Source organism: Sorex araneus, chromosome X (assembly GCF_027595985.1).
Source record: "Sorex araneus isolate mSorAra2 chromosome X, mSorAra2.pri, whole genome shotgun sequence".
Lineage (NCBI taxonomy): Eukaryota > Metazoa > Chordata > Mammalia > Eulipotyphla > Soricidae > Sorex > Sorex araneus.
The window spans coordinates 345,437,141-345,453,101 of record NC_073313.1 but is presented as its reverse complement, the minus strand read 5'-3'; the positions used below and the strand labels follow the sequence as shown (position 1 = coordinate 345,453,101).

Here is a 15,961-nt window from a genome sequence, read left to right as displayed (position 1 = left end):
TAATGTTCTTGTGTTTTGAGGATGCCAGGAAGTGTGATTGCTGTGTTGTGTGGGAGTCACGTTTACTATCATGTTTACTTCACTTATACTCACATCAGGACTGGAGCGATAGCACAGTGGGTAGGGCTTTTGCCTTGCATGCAGCCGACCTGGGTTCAATTCCTCCATCCCTCTTAGCCTGGCAAGCTACCAAGAGTATCCCGCCTGCACGGCAGAGCCTGGCAAGCTACCCATGGTGTATTCAATATGCCAAAAACCGTAACAAGAAGTCTCACAATGGAGACATTTCTGGTGCCCGCTCGAGCAAATCGATGAACAATGGGATGACAGTGCTACAATGGGATAATTACATTGATTGTTTTTGCTTCTATATGGGGGGAAGAGGAACCACACCTGGTGTATGGTGTGTGCGCGCTAAAGCCTTCCCTTCCCTTCCTTGTGGGATTTGTGGTTGTCAGGGGTTGCAGACTTGGCCGTGGGGCTCACACTTTTAATTTGAGGAGCTTTTATGTATCTGGCTATACACCTAAGATCAAACATTCGGTTTTGGTGGGGAAGATGGAGGTGGGATTGTCTCCCAGACAGCATGTGGACGGCACCGGGGATTGAACTCACAGCCCCATGCTTGTGGAGGCAGATGCCTTTGCTGCTGATATCTCCCCAGAGCCCCCCAAATGGTGAGGATGATAAGGTTAAGTGAAACAGGGAAGTGAAAAAAAAAAAAAAGACAATTCTGGCTGGTTTCACTGCTACACGGACTATGACTAAAGCAAACAGGCAAAAATAACCAAGCTAATAAAAAAATTTTAAAAACATAATAACCAAGCTTACTCCTAGGTCTGGTGAGAAGGATGGTGGGTGCAAAGGGAAAGGGGGGCGGGGAAGGCATAGGAGGGGTCTCCTGGGGTGTGCGATTGCCCTGGAACTTTGCTTGTAGGAGCGATGACAGTTGTCCATGTACAGAGGTGAGACTAAGCCACTGACTTGCCTCAGTCATAACCAGACCCCAGTCCTGGCCTGCGCAGAGGACCACATGCGACGCCAAGCACCTAAGGCAGGTCGGCCCCCTCCCACGCAAGGTAAGCGCACTCCGCGCTGTACTGTCGCTCCGGCCCCTTCACCAGGGTCTTAGACTTTGTCATCAGGTTGAATTCTGGTTCCCTTTCAGCTGGGAGCAGGAACCTTTCTGAGTTCCCTCCCCCTCAGCAGCTGTCGGCCGGCCGGAAGTGAGCTTTCCCTGGCCTCTGTCACAGCTGCTTTTCCCCCTTGACTCTCTTTCTCTCTTTCATTTTTGGGGGTGAAGTGGGGGTATGCCTGGCCGTGCTCAACAGACCATGTGGTACCAGTGCCGGAAATCGAACCCCAAACCCCTTGGGGCTGTACCTGGGGTGCTCAGGGGGCCGTTCCCATGGGTGTCAGGGGTCACCAAACCTAGGTGAGTGGTGTGCAAGAAAGCACCTTGCCAGGGGTGGGGGAGGCTTTCAGCGCTAGCAGGGAGCCGGCCGCCCACATGCAAAGTCCACCCTCCAGCCCTCTGGGCCATCTCCCTGTCCCCAACCAGTGGCTTGTTTTTCTCATTCCAGCTTTGTGGCGCCGGCTCAGGTCATGTGACACATCACCCTGGGCTGGCCCTGGCCAGTGTCTCTTTCTCTAGAATGTGTGCTCCTGATGGCCAGCCCCCAGCAAGCCCTGCGCCGCTACACCCCGGCATGGTCTTGAGAGATACCCATTGAACGAGTGCCAGCAAAGCTCATGGATGATCTTGGCCTCAGTTCTCCAGCGAAGGGAAGACTTTAGAAGACTCTGCTAATGTTTGATAAAAATTCTTCTTTTCTGGGCAGGGTGGGAGGTCAGGGGTTCGCCAGTGGCGCTCAGGTTTTCAAGAGCCACTCTGCTGAGACTCGGCCAACCAGACTGGACAGTTCAATGCTCAGGCCCAACAGTGCTCGGGGGCTTCCAGGAGTGTACTTGGGCGTGTGTGGGGTGGAGTCAAGATGGGGCCTGGAGGGGCTGGAGCGATAGCATAGCGGGTAGTGCGTTTGCCTTGCATGCAGCCAACCCGGGTTCGATTCCCAGCATCCCATATGGTCCCCTGAGCACCGCCAGGGGTGATTCCTGAGTGCAGAGCCAGGAGTGACCCCTGTGCATTGCTGGGTGTGACCCAAAGAGAAAAAAAAAAAAGATGGGGCCTGGAATACCAGGGACCCTACTTTGGGCCTCTGTGTTTGTGTCCCCAAACTTGACACTCGTTTGTTTTTTTCTTTCTTTTTTTTTTTTGCTTTTTTTTTTTTTTTCTGGTGGCGGGGTGGCATACCCAGTAATGCTCAGTGGTTACTCCTTGTTCTTTGTTCAGGAATTACTCCCACTGGTGCTTGGGGGACCCTATGGGATGTCGGGGATGAATCCTGGGTTGGCTGCATGCAAGGCAAATGCTTTACCCACTGTACAGCTCCCTGCCCCCCTTCTTTTTTGGCTTTTGGACCACATCTGGCAGCGCTCAGGGCTTACTTCTGGCTTGTGATCGGGGATCATTCTGGTAGTGTTTGGGGGGCCACATGGGCTGCCAGGAACCAAACCTAGGTGAGTGGTGTGCAAGAAAGCACCTTGCCTGCTGTACTTTTATTCCAGCTCTGTCGTGGTCTTTTTGTCTCTTTACTGCTCTACAGAACCAAAAGGATTGTTTAGGTTTTGCATCATTCCTAAATAGCATTGTTTTGTTTTTCCATAAAGAATCTTGTTAATTTTTTTGGTTTTTTTTTTTTTTTGGAGGGTTGGGCCACACCCAACAGTGTTTAGGGATCACTCTTGGCGGTGCTCAGAGGACAGTGTCTCGAGGATCTGGGGCTTGAATCTGGGTCAGCCGCATTTCAGACAAGTGCCTTACCCACTGTGCCAGCTCTCCAACCCCTGTTAATCTTTTGCTTTTTTTTTTTTTTTTTTTTTGCTTTTTGGGTCACACCCGGCAATGCACAGGGGTCATTCCTGGCTCATGCACTCAGGAATTACCCCTGGCGGCACTCAGGGGACCATATGGGATGCTGGGATTCGAACCCGGGTCGGCCGCGTGCAAGGCAAACGCCCTACCCGCTGTGCTATTACTCCAGCCCCTGCTTTTTTTTTTTTAACTCTTGTAATAGTTGATGGAACAAAATGTACATAAATGATGAAATGATGAGGAAATGTACTGTCACACTGTCGCATTGTCATCTCATTCATCGATTTGCTCGAGCAGGCACCAGTAAAGTCTCCATTGTGAGACTTGTCACTACTGTTTTTGGCATATAGAATACGCCATGGGGAGCTTGCCAGGCTCTGCCGTTGGGGGCAGGATACTCTCGGTAGCTTGCCAGGAGGGATGGAGGAATCAAACCCGGGTTGACCACGTGTAAAGCAAACACCTCCCCCCCACCTCCGTGCTATCGCTGTACACAATCTGATTTTTTAAAAATCAAGTAATTCCTGAGTGCAGAGCCAGGAATAACCCCTGTACATCACTGGGTGTGACTCAAAAGGAAAAAATTAAAAATCAAGTAAAAAGGGGCTGGAACAATAGTACAGCAGGTAGGGCATTTGCCTTGCACACGGCCGACCTGGGTTCGATTCCCAGTACCCCATATGGCCCCTGGAGCACCTCCAGGAGTAATTATTGAGTGCAAAGCCAGGAGTAACCCCTATGCATCGCCAGGTGTGACCCAAAAAAAGGGGGGGTGGGAAATCAAGTCAAAAGTGCTGAGTGAAGAGAGATACGTGGAACCGTTTCAACACTGACCAGTGAGCAATGCTCACTCCACAGCATGCCCATGTTTCAGGCCTGTTCTGCGGCCCACGTTTGCATGGATCCCGAGCTCCGTCACGGCATCATAGCCCCATGACACCCACTGTCTAATTTCATGATTATTCGTTTAATTTTGGTTTAGGGGCCACACCCAGCAGTGTTCCGGGCTTACTCCTGGCTCTGTGCTCAGGGGTCACTCCTGGCGGGCTCAGGGGATCACATGGGATGCCAGGTCAGCTGCATGCGAGGCAGCGCTCCACCTGCTGTACTAATACTCTGGCCCCCCAATCACGTGACCTTGGTTTTGAGTTCCACCCTGGCTGGTCTTGTGAGAAGGTCGAGAATGTGGGGCCAGAGAACCTTCCAGACCGGCTGGAGGACATGCTCTGCAGGGTGAGATACAACCATCTCCACACACTTTCCTTTAAGGAATCTTTTTTAGATCTTTTTTTAAATTGGATTATGCATAACAAGGAATACAAAATAAATTATTTGGGACCTGCTTTTGGGGCAGGCTTGAGTGGTGGTGGGAAAATTCAAAATAATGCTGGTGGGAAGGTATAATGGTGGTGGATTGGCGTTGGAATAGCGAATGTAATAAATTATTGTGAGCAACTTTATGAAAATAACATTAAAAAAAAATCCTGGAGCCGTATGGTGCCGTGAGCATTGCCACAGGTATGACCCCTGAACACCAAGCCTGAGTACTGCCAGGTATGACCTCCCGCCAAGGGTTAATTATTCATGTAATTTTATGTCAATGTTGGGTTTCTTCTCATTTCCAATTTGTCTTTGTGTATGTGTGTGGGTGGGGGGAGGTTGGGCCATACCTGATAAATGCTCAGGAGGAGCTACTCCCAGTTCAGTGCTCAAGGTGTCCCTCCTGGGGTTGCTCAGGGGATGGAACCTGCACGCAGAGCCTGTGCTGTAACCCCCTGAGCTGGGAAGGACCCCGGAGCACCGACCGGGAATAGCTCCTGAGCACTGCCGGAAATGGCCACCAACCCCAAACAGGAAAAAAAAAGAGAAAAAAATCGGCGGGGGTGGCCAGCACAGGGCCTGGCGTGTGGTGGTCCCTTGGGAGGACTGAGAGCAACCCCAGGGGTTTGCAAGCACTGGGCGCCCACCCAGCCACTCAGAATCCCCGGGACAGCACGATGATGAGCCTGAGGCCAGGCCTGGGACAGCCCCAGGCTTATCTCGTTGGTGTTGCTAGGCGCCTGGCGCGGGAGATTAGCCAGAGCTCCAGACAGGGCTGTCACGGTCTCAGAAAGCTGCAGGCTCACGCTGGGGTGGGCTGACATCCTCCCAAGCAACAGGATGCACCCCCCAGCCCCCAAGGAAAGGGACAGGTAGGGGGTGTGGGAAGGGCGCAGGTGGGAGGGGAATCAACTCACCCATCATCTCCTGGAAGCCCCAGCAGGTTTCAGACCAGCTCCCGCCCGTGCATGGCCCTAAGGGCCACAGGACGCATGACCTGGAAGTTCCCCCTGGGAAGGGGCAGCCCGCTCAGGGGGCACGTGGGGGAATGGTGCCCCCACTGGCTCTCCCCTGTGCTTGGCGCCTGGGGGATGAAGCCCGAGAAAGGAGCACTTGCGAGGGAGCTGAGATGTAGAGCCGGTGGAGATTGAAGGTGGACGCGAGTGACAGATGCTTCAGCAAAAAGGGAGTTGGTTTTTACACTGGGAGTTCCCAGAGCATCTATCTCTCCTTCCAGGCTGCTCTCCGAGCCCCTTCTTCTGGGGCTTTTGTTTTGTTTTGTTTTGTTTTTCCTTTTTGGGTCACACCCAGCGATGCACCGAGGTTACTTCTGGCTCTGCTACTCCTGGCGGTGCTTGAGGGACCATATGGGATGCTGGGAATCGAACCTGGGTTGGCTGCGTGCAAGGCCAACGCCCTACCCGCCATGCTATTGCTCCAGCCCCTTTTTTTGTTTGTTTATTTGTTTTTATTTGGCCACCTGGTGGTGCTCAGGGTTTGCTCCTGGCGCTGCACTCAGGGATCACTCCTGGCGGGACCCAGGGGCCCATATGGGGTGCTGGGGATCTAGCCTGGCAGGCCGTGCATGGCAAGTACCCTAGCCAACATCGTTCTAACTCTCCGGCCCTACCCCCTTTTTGAAGCCCTCCTGCGGTACCCTTTAGGCCCTGACTCAGTCCCTGGATTCCTCACACCTTCCCTGAAGCCCCACCCGCCCTGCCCGATGCCCCTGCTGAGACAGGGTGTGGAGGAGAGAATGTCCAGCACTGGCCTGACATAGAAAACAACCCCGGAGAGCGAGAAAGATGTGACCGGAACCCAGTGTCAGCTTGAGTGGAAAAACCCAATCAGCATCCAGTCCTTTAAAATCTGAATTCCTGAATTCGGGGCCCGGAAAGATAGTATGGCAGGTAGGGCACTTGCCTTGCATGTGGTCAAGCCAGGTTCAATTCCTGGCATCCCATCTGGGTCCCTGGACCCCCGCCAAGAGTGATCCCTGAGCACAGAGCCAGGAGTAGGTCCTGAGCTCTGCCAACAGTGGCCCCCAAATAAAAATAAATAAATAATATCTAATTTTTTTAAGCTGGAGAGGTTAAATATAGAAATTAAGATGCTTGTTTCACATCCTACCCATCTGGTTTGAATTCCAGGTACTGCTTACGGTCCCCTGAGCACTGAGAGGTCATTCCTGAGCTCTACCAGGTGTGGCCCCCACACCCGGCAGTATTCAGGGTTTATTCTTGGCTCTGTGCTCAGGGATTACTCCTGACAGTACTCAGGGGACCATATGCAGAGCTAGGTTGAGCCCAGGTTGGTAATGTGCAAGGCCCTCCCTGACACTGGTCTTGGGTACATAGGACTTAGGTACTGCCCCTGAGTTCCAACCCTGGGCTCAAGACCCCCTTGATCTGTGCTCTGCTCAAAGTCCCAGTAGTTGGGGTGGGCACCCCAGTAATGCTCAGGGGTTACTCCTGGTGCTGAACTCAGCAATTACTCCTGGCAGTGCCCAGGGGACCATAAGGGATTCTCGGGAAGGAACCCAGGTCAGCTGCATGAAAGGCAAAGACCCTACCTGCTGGGCTACGGCTCCGGCCCTGCCCCATTGTTTTCGGGTTTTTGTTGGTTCTTGTTTTGAGGGTCACAGCTGGCTGATGCTCAGGAACTGCACCTGGTTCCGTGCTTGGAGTTACTCCTGGGGACCACCTGGTGCCCGGGGTGGAACCCAGGCCTTCAGCATGCAAAGCATGTGTTCCAGCCCACTGAGCATCTCTCCAGGGACCCCCAGATGCAGCTCATTTCTTTCTGAGCTTCAGTCGTCCTTAGCTACTTCCTGAGAGGGAGATTCTCACGGGCCATCTGAGGAGAAGACCTTCCTGCAGGTGGGGCCGTGTCGGTATTCATCTGGGTGGCCGGGCTCAGGCTGTGTGCTGCCCGATGAGACCCTGCTGTGCTGATGCTGCGGCCACTTGGCCCCCCTGGTGCCCTGCCCCCCATCTGCACACATCAATTTGCCTGCGTATGCTTTGCTATACATACACATGCAAAATCTGCTTTTTGTCTTATTGGAGTGTGTATTTGTGTTTGTGTGTGTCTCTCTGTGTGTGTCTGTATGTGTGTGTGTGTTTTTGTGTGTGCGTCTCTGTGTCTGTGTGTGTGTCTGTATGTGTATATCTCTGTGTGTGTGTGTGTGTGTGTGTGTGTGTGCATGTGTGTGTGAACCCCAGGGCCTTGCACACTGGATTCTGTGCTCTACCTCGAAGCTGGCCTATGGACTGGCCTATGGACACACTTTCTGACGCCACAGCCCATCTGTCCCTCTGGGGGCATCGGTGGATTGTTGCTCCTTGATCGGAGCTGGTGTCTATGATCCACACTCAGAGCCCCCCCACACCCCACTATCACCAAGGAGCTCCCCAGGCTGACCAGAGTAGCGAGCTGTGTCACTGTGTTCATGAGCAGACAAAACGGTCTTGCTGAGGCTTCACGGTCAAGTCTCAGCCCCCATCCCGGGCCGTCACCTGAAGGACGCAGAGAGGTTCTGGGAGTCCTGCTCCCCAGTGTGAGTGGGGATCTTGTCCGGGGACGTGATGCCACTCATGGTCACCAGGGGGAGCCTTCGGCCCTCATGCTCTGGACTGGTTTCCTTCAGGTTCCGGGACAATCGGAAGTTGGCCACTTCCAAGGCGGTCTGGGCACTGTGATGAATGGACAGGACTTGAAGACACCTCAGAGAAGACACCTTAGGGTCCACTCTGGAGGCTAAGCCCCGTGACACACTGTGGCTCATTCTATCATCACACCTCCACACGTTTTTACCACCAGGAGGGGGAATTACTAGCTGACGAGAAGGAGAAAGCGGCACACCCTGGATGGAATCCCGGCCTTGGGCGGATCTCCTAGTAATCTGGAGTGCAGAACCCTCAGATGAGGTTTTGTCCTTGAGTTAATCTCCCGAAGGAGTGGCTTTACGTCTGTTTGTTGTTATGACAACGTTCAACCCCACCTTTGTGTATCCCCACCCTTTGTGATTTCTATATAACGATGTTGTAGGGATAAGAGGGGACAAGAAAGTCGGTGACTAGAAGGAGGATGAGAACTGAGACTTTAAAGACTTTGGGACTTTGGGACTAGAAGGAGGACAAGACGATGACGATGACGGGAAGTAGAGGACTTTGAGGTCTACGAGGAGACTAGGGTGATGGAACTATGATGACTGGCACTACGAGCAAAACTACGACTACGATCGTGCCATAAGGGGAGAGATTGGACTGTGCTGGGAAGGAGAAAGAAATAAACTGACTATGACCAACCTGGGGCCTGGGGCCTGTTTCTTCGTTCCCCTGGTACTTCGTCCGGCCAGGGAAAGGGTTCTTGGCCACCAAATGCTCGAGTCTGTGCGCCCCACCATGTGCTTTTTCTATGGACACTCACATATCACCATCTCTGTTTTCATGACAGTGCCTCGCCTCATTGCATTTGCCTTCCTCCCACTCCTCAGGTGCTGTTTTCTACAAACGTCAAGTTCGTGGCAATGCCATCCGGGCTGAGTCTTGGTGCCACTTTCCAATTACCTGCGCTCGCTCCATGCCTTGTTCCCATAAATCTCACAGTGTCTCACACTTTTCCATTGTCATTGGGTCCGTGAGGGAGGTCTGTGCTCAGCAGTCTTTGACATTACGAAATTGTTCTGGAGCACCACCAACAGTGAGCACCCGTGTCAGACAGCAGACTAAACGGAGAAATGTGTGTGCTGAGTGTCTCTCCGGCCACCCCCCAGCCCCCAACTTTTATCCTCTCCTCCCAGACCCCGACAAATGGCAACATCGGAATTAGGACACTTGATAACCCTCCTGCGTGTTCTAAGTGCTGGAGCAAAAGGCACGTCTCACTCTAATTCAAAAGCAGGATGTGATCAAGCTTAGAAAAAAAGCAAATGCAGCCCTCGATACTTCAAATCACACACCCTACCCGTACTCCAAGATTACCGTACCACATTTGATAGGACTCAAAGTAGGAGGCAACCAATCTTAGAGGGAAATGGAGCGATAGCACAGTGGTAGGATGTTCGCCTTTCACGCGGTTGACCCGTGTTAGATTCCTCCTCCCCTCTTGGAGAGCCCAGCAAGCTACCCAGAGTATGGATCCCACATGGCAGAGCCTGGCAAGCTACCCGTGGCGTATTGGATATGCCAAAAATAGTAACAATAAGTCTCACAATGAGAGATGTTACTGGTGCCCACTTGAACAAATTGATGAGCAACGGGATGACAGTGACAGTGATATATATATATATATATATATATATATACATTTAAAGCACAAAAGGCTCAACCTTTAACAACATGTTAGTGATCTCTTATAGAAGGGCTTAATGGCCCCTGGGTGAAATACAACAATCTTCACACTCTCCTCTAAGGATCTAAGGATACTTTTTGGTAATATTTTCAGCGTTTTTCATAACCAACAATCCAAAATATATAATTTCGGTACTGCTTTGGGGCAGGAATTGAGGTGCTGTGTGGAAACATCCGAAATATGGTGGTGGGAAGGTGTAATGGTGGTGGGGTTGGTGTTTGCATATAAAATGTAATGAAATATTATGAACTACTTTACAAAAGAAAAAAGGCCCGTTGAGAGCCCAGGCACCAGCTACCCATTAGCCCCCCCAATTGTGACTGCAAAGGAAAGGTTCTTTTATTTGAGGACGGGGATAGGGGCACATTTGAAGGTGTTCAGGGCTTACCCCTGACTCTGTGCTCAGTGATCACTCCATCTCTCCAGCCCCAGGAGAAGTTGTTGAAGGAAATGAAAGCACCACACCAGGGAAACCCCAACAGGTTACGAAGCCCAACAGCCTACCGTTGCCATGGAGAAAGTCTCAGAGCTTTGGACCAAAAACCAAACCTGGTGGGGCTGGAGCGCTAGCACAGTGGGTAGGGCGTTTGCCTTGCATGCAGCCGACCCAGGTTTGATTCCCAGCATCCCATATGGTCCCCCAAGCACTGCCAGGAGCAATTCCTGAGTGCATGAGCCAGGAGTAACCTCTGTACATCGTTGGATGTGACCCCCCCCCAAAAAAAAAAAAACTGGCTTGGAGAGATAGTACAGTGGGTAGGGCACTTGCCTTGCACGTAGCCAACTCCAGTTTGGTCCCGGGCATCCTATACAGACTCCTAACCCCTAAGCATTGCTGGGTGTGGCCCCCAAAGAGACAACCCCCCAGACAAACAAAGACAAACCAGCCACTGCATTTTCTCAAACTGAAATAGAATTTGGATAGCTTAATCTCTCTACATATTAGTTTAACTAATCTCTCTCTATATAATATAACCCTACTCAGTCTCGGCCGCCACACCCATCGATGCTCAGGGGTCACTCCTGGCTCTGCACTCAGGAATTATTCCTGGCAGTGCTCGGGGGACCATATGGGATGCTGGGAATCAAAACTGGGTTGACTGCGTGCAAGGCAGATGCTCTCCCCACTGTACTATTGCTCCTGCCCCAATTCAAACATATTTGGACCCGTGTATTGGGGGTGTGTGGAGGAGATGGCACCTGGGGCCACCCTGTAGTGCTAAGGGACATGGCTCTGTGGTCAGCACTGACCCACTGTAGTGCTGGGAGTGTGGGGGCTGAGACTGAAGAGGGATGGGTAGTGGGCAAGCGAGTGCCTTAATCCCTGTGCTAATCTGGACCCTTGGTTAAGTAGGTTTGAGAGAATGAAAAATAATTTAATTGAAAAATAATTTTTATAAAGTCCCAAGGTTCATGTTTGCAAAACTGAAAATCAGCAGACTGGAGTGATAGCACAGCGGGTAGGGCGTTTGCCTTGCACGTGGCCGACCTGGGTTCGAATCCCAGCATCCCATATGGTCCCCTGAGCACCGCCAGGGGTGATTCCTGAGCGCCTGAGTGCATGAGCCAGGAGTAACCCCTGTGCATCGCCAGGTGTGACCCAAAAAGCAAAAAAAAAAAAAAACTGAAAATCAGTAAGGTGCTTCTCTTTTGTGTCTGAGTAAGAGACAGAACAGGGAGAGAAAACGCTTTGAACATTTTATCTTGACATGAGATGAAGAAACTACAGAAGTAGAAAAATAAAGGTGACTTTCAGATGCAGTTTCTGAGTCTTACAAAAGATGAAAACAAGGGGACGTGTTGATTGAGCCACAAGAAATTTTTCACTTTGGGTTTCAAAACTCAGCATTATTGCCTGCAGCTCCAGGTGAGAAGCTGTTTGTTAGGTACTGGGCAGAAATAAGTTACTCAAAAGCTCAGGAAGTTATTATTAACTTTCTTCTCTTTGCCGAGTAAACTATTTCTTCTGGAACTAATGGGTGAGACTTGGAAAACTTTCAACCAAGCCAAGGGTCGACAAACCTGTTTTGCAAAGGGCAAACGGATAAATATTTCAGGCTTTGAAGGACAGTCTCCAGCAATGCTCAGGCCTGCACCGAGGACGAAGGACGCTGCAGTCCGAGAGCCTGGCTGGGCTCAGGAAAGCTCATCTGCAGAGCAGGTAGACGCTGCCTCTGGTTTGCCCGCTGGTGGCTGCAAAGCTCTGATCTAAACCTTTGCAGTGTTAAACATCCCCATTCTCTCTTTTTTTTTTCTCTCTCTCTCTTTCCTTTTTGGGTCATACCAGGCAATGACCAGCTCTATACTCAGGAATTACTCCTGACAGTGCTCAGGGGACCAACCATATGGGATGCTGGGGATTGAACCCGGGTCTGCTGTCCGCATGGGAAGGCAAACGCCCTCCCCAGCTGCACTATTGGCTCAGACCCAAACATTCCTATTTATTCATTCCAGTAAAAGGCAGCAAGGGCACCAGCAACCAGTTTAACTTTTAAAGAAACAGGGAAAACGTTTAATGACTTTAAGCTAGAGGGTTATTGTGACGCTATGATGATGTATAATTCTTTGGGGCTGGGGGGTGCGTTTATTTCTGGGCCACACACAACAATGTTCAGGGGTTACTCCTGGCTCTGCACTCAGGAATTACCCCTGCGGTGCTCACCGGGGGCCATATAGGTTGCCAGGACCCAAACCCTGGGCCGGGTGCGAGGCAAGCGCCCGCATGGCCTGCCGCTGTACTGTCTCTCCAGGCTCCAGGAGGACGGGTGACTTTCGCACAGAGCACGAAATGAGTGATGCTACTCCACCTACCGGCAGGAGACCAGATGCCAGTGTGGGTGGGGATCCAGGATCTGCTCCCGCCTGCACAGAAACCCCTCTTCCCCCTCTCCCTGCATCCCCCCACTCCTCCAGCTCCCCGCACCCCGTTTCTTTCCTCTCCTCCCTCTCCTCTGCCTTCACTGGCTGTGCCCACTGTGCCCAATCCCGCTGTCTGTCCCAGCTGGCTGCCGTGGCTGCCTTTAGAGGAGGAAGACCCGCAGGCCCCAGAACTCTGCCTGCAGGGAGCCAGGGAAGGCCCCAGCGGCCTCAGCGACAAGTGTGACTTTGAAAGACACAGGGAGAGCGTCGGGGCGCGGGGATTGTCGGGGCGCGGAGGTCGGCGGAGGAACACGTGGGACGGTTCTGATCGGGCCCCAGAACACACGCGACCACCAGAGCTCCACCTCGTTTTCAGGACAAGCCAAACCCCAGGTGGTCGTAGGTTGGTGGTGATAATGTCTAAGCTGTCTGCGAACGTCCCTGAGTTTTTTATTTTTTCTTTTTCTTTTTTCTTTTTTTTGCTTTTTGGGTCACACCCGGCGATGCACAGGGTTACTCCTGGCTCTGCACTCAGGAATAACTCCTGGCAGTGCTCGGGGGACCATATGGGACTAGGAATCGAACCCGGGTTGGCTGCCTGTAAGGCAAATGCCCTACCCGCTGTGCTAACGCTCCAGCCCCGAGTTTTTTTGTTTTTGTTTTTTACCTGTTGGGTTATTCATCAAATTATACAGAATCCTCTGAGGATAGTTGTGAGGATTATCCCACTCCATCAGAATATGGCCAGGGTTGTTTGGATCATTTTATGGAACAGCCTGGCAGGTTTTGTTCCCCTCATTTATTATGTATTCTTTATTTTTCTTTATTATTATTCTGTTTCAAGTACAAATATTTCACCTTCTGATGAAGATTATTTTTAGGTATTTACTTGTCTGTTCTTGGTGCTATTTTATTTATGAACCTGGCCATTTTGAAACTGAATTTGAGCCGTTTGCAGAGACCTTGGGTAGCTGGGTTACAGCAGGTGAGGCTTTGCAGGGGCGTGTGGAGCTCATCTCTCAGCAGGCCACGACCACCCCAAATTCCTCTCATGTGGGAGGTCGTCGGTGTAATTACCTGCCCCAGCATCTCACAGTTAGTCCACAGAGTGGCAACTTTCATCAGTTGCTACCTCAAAGATGTTGGACTGAATAGGAAGTTAAAGACCAAGCTGCAAAAGGGGAATGAAGTAACCCGGAAGCGTTTTCATGCATTTGTGCTCTTTCTGGGAGAACTTTCCTTAACCTGGAGATCAAGGGAACCAATGGACAGGTTTCAAGAGCAGGTTTCAAGAGTTTTTTTGTTTTTGTTTTTGTTTTTAATGGATCCCTGTGAGGTACAGTTACAGACTTACAAACTTTTGTGGTTACGTTTCAGTCATACAATGACTGAGTACCCATCCCTCCACCAGTGCCCATTGTCCACCACCAATGATCCCTCCCAGTATACCTCCCCATCCCCCATCCCATCCCTCCCACCCCGCCCCGCTCCTGTGGCAGGGCATTCCCTTTTGCTCTCAAGAGCAGATATTCTTCAGTTTGGTCTTCGGGAGTTGCTGAATGCCCTCTTTCCTAATCCTGTGGATGATCACTTACTCTGTGTAGTAAAATTATTAAAGGTGACAGGATCAATTTTAGAAGATGCCTGGAATGAAAAGGGAAAGACTGATATGGAGGAAATTATTCAGAGAATCGAAAATGTTGTCCAATGTGCAAAGATGCACATTGAGCAAGATGTGAAACAGATGCTCCGGGAGCTTGTGGAACTCTGGTCAAGAAACTGGGGCAGAGGGGCTGGAGCGATAGCACAGCGGGTAGGGCATTTGCCTTGCACTCGGCCAACCCAGGTTCGATTCCCAGCATCCCATATGGTCCTCTGAGCACCGCCAGGTGTGATTCCTCAGTGCAGAGCCAAGAGTAACCCCTGTGCATTGCCGTGTGTGACCCAAAAAAGCAAAAAAAAAAAAAAACAGAAAAAAAAAAGAAACTGGGGTAGAGTTCGTGCAGCCTCAACTTACAGAGAAGCAGCACATGAAAATGATCCTAATTATTTTATGAATGAACCAACATTTTATCCTTCTGATGGTGTTCCTTTCACTGTAGCTAATCCAGATTACCAAGAGAAATATCAAGAGTTACTTGAAAGAGAAGATTTTTTTTTCCAGGTCATGAAAAAAATGAATTATCAGGGGCTGGTGATCCATACTTGGACAATATTGATGATGAGATGAACCCATAAATAGAAGAAGTATATGAAAAGTTTTGTTTGGAATCAGAGCATAAGCGAAAACAGTAAAGCTAAGTCTCAGCATATCAGTTTTATAAAGCAGTTTAGATTACAGTGATTTAGTAGTCCACAGGAAAACAAGAAAATTTGTCACACCAATTAAGGATATTGAGTTATGTTACTTATGTATGCAACTTTAATTTTGTCTAACACGATCTGCCAAAATAAACTTTATTCCCTATAACTTAAAATTATATATGTATATATGTAATAGTTTATTATGTACAGTTGATTTCACTGTTTTGACTGCAATAACATCATTTTTGAAATAAATGTTGAGAGTAAATTTTGCTAGCTGGCTAGAAAGTTATTCTTTAAATTCTACTTTCCTTGGGGGACTGGAGCGATAGCACAGCGGGTAGGGCATTTTGCCTTGCACGAGGTCGACCCGGGTTCGATTCCCAGCATCCCATATGGTCCCCTGAGCACTGCCAGGGGTGATTCCTGAGTGCATGAGCCAGGAGTAACCCCTGTGCATCGCCGGGTATGACCTAAAAAGCAAAAATAAATAAATAAATAAATAAATTCTACTTTCCTTGAGGGAAAACGTTTTAGCCTGGAAACACATATTACTGCAAATATATAGCATTCTCTTTTTAGATCTGAGTGTCGTAAATTTCATTTAGTTTTACATTGGTGTCTCAATAAATTTGTTTTCAAATATGATCACAATCATTAAATTCTTTACCATTAAAGTTTTAGACTATATCATTAACAACTGACTTACCTACCCAGCTGCTATTTGATACCAGGGATTTTTAAAATGTCATTAAATAAAAGTAGAACTCCCAAGTAAACAGCTAAGGTTCTTAATTGAGGATTTGCAATTCCAGAATTACTTTATTTCTTTTTTTTAGCCTAACTTCATTTTCTTCAAACCTAGAGCATTATTTGGCCTTTTCAGAGCAACAGCACAGCGAATTGGGCATTTGCCTTGCATGTGGCCGACCCGGGTTGATTCCTGGAGAGCCCGGCAAGCTACTGAGAGTATCCTGCCCTCATGGCAGAGCCTGGTAAGCTACCCGTGGCAAATTCGATATGCCAAAAACAGCAACAACAAGTCTCACAATGGAGACATTACTCGTGCCCACTTGAGCAAATCGATGAACAACAGGAGACAGTGCTACAGTGCTACAGTATGAGTTGCATTGACTTTTTTACTGGAGAGTTTTATGTCACTCATGTTCTCATTGGCCCTATAATTAA

General features: G+C 49.9%; 1 protein-coding gene and 1 pseudogene across 1 annotated transcript in view; one reads left to right on the top strand and one right to left on the bottom strand.

Moving 5' to 3' along the window:
• The window catches only part of RRM2 (ribonucleotide reductase regulatory subunit M2), a 51,090-nt gene that overhangs the window by 23,952 nt on the left and 11,177 nt on the right, over nucleotides 1-15,961 (bottom strand). The gene's annotated exons all lie outside the window — the stretch shown is intronic.
• Nucleotides 622-14,764, top strand: LOC101555278 (polyadenylate-binding protein-interacting protein 1-like; annotated as a pseudogene).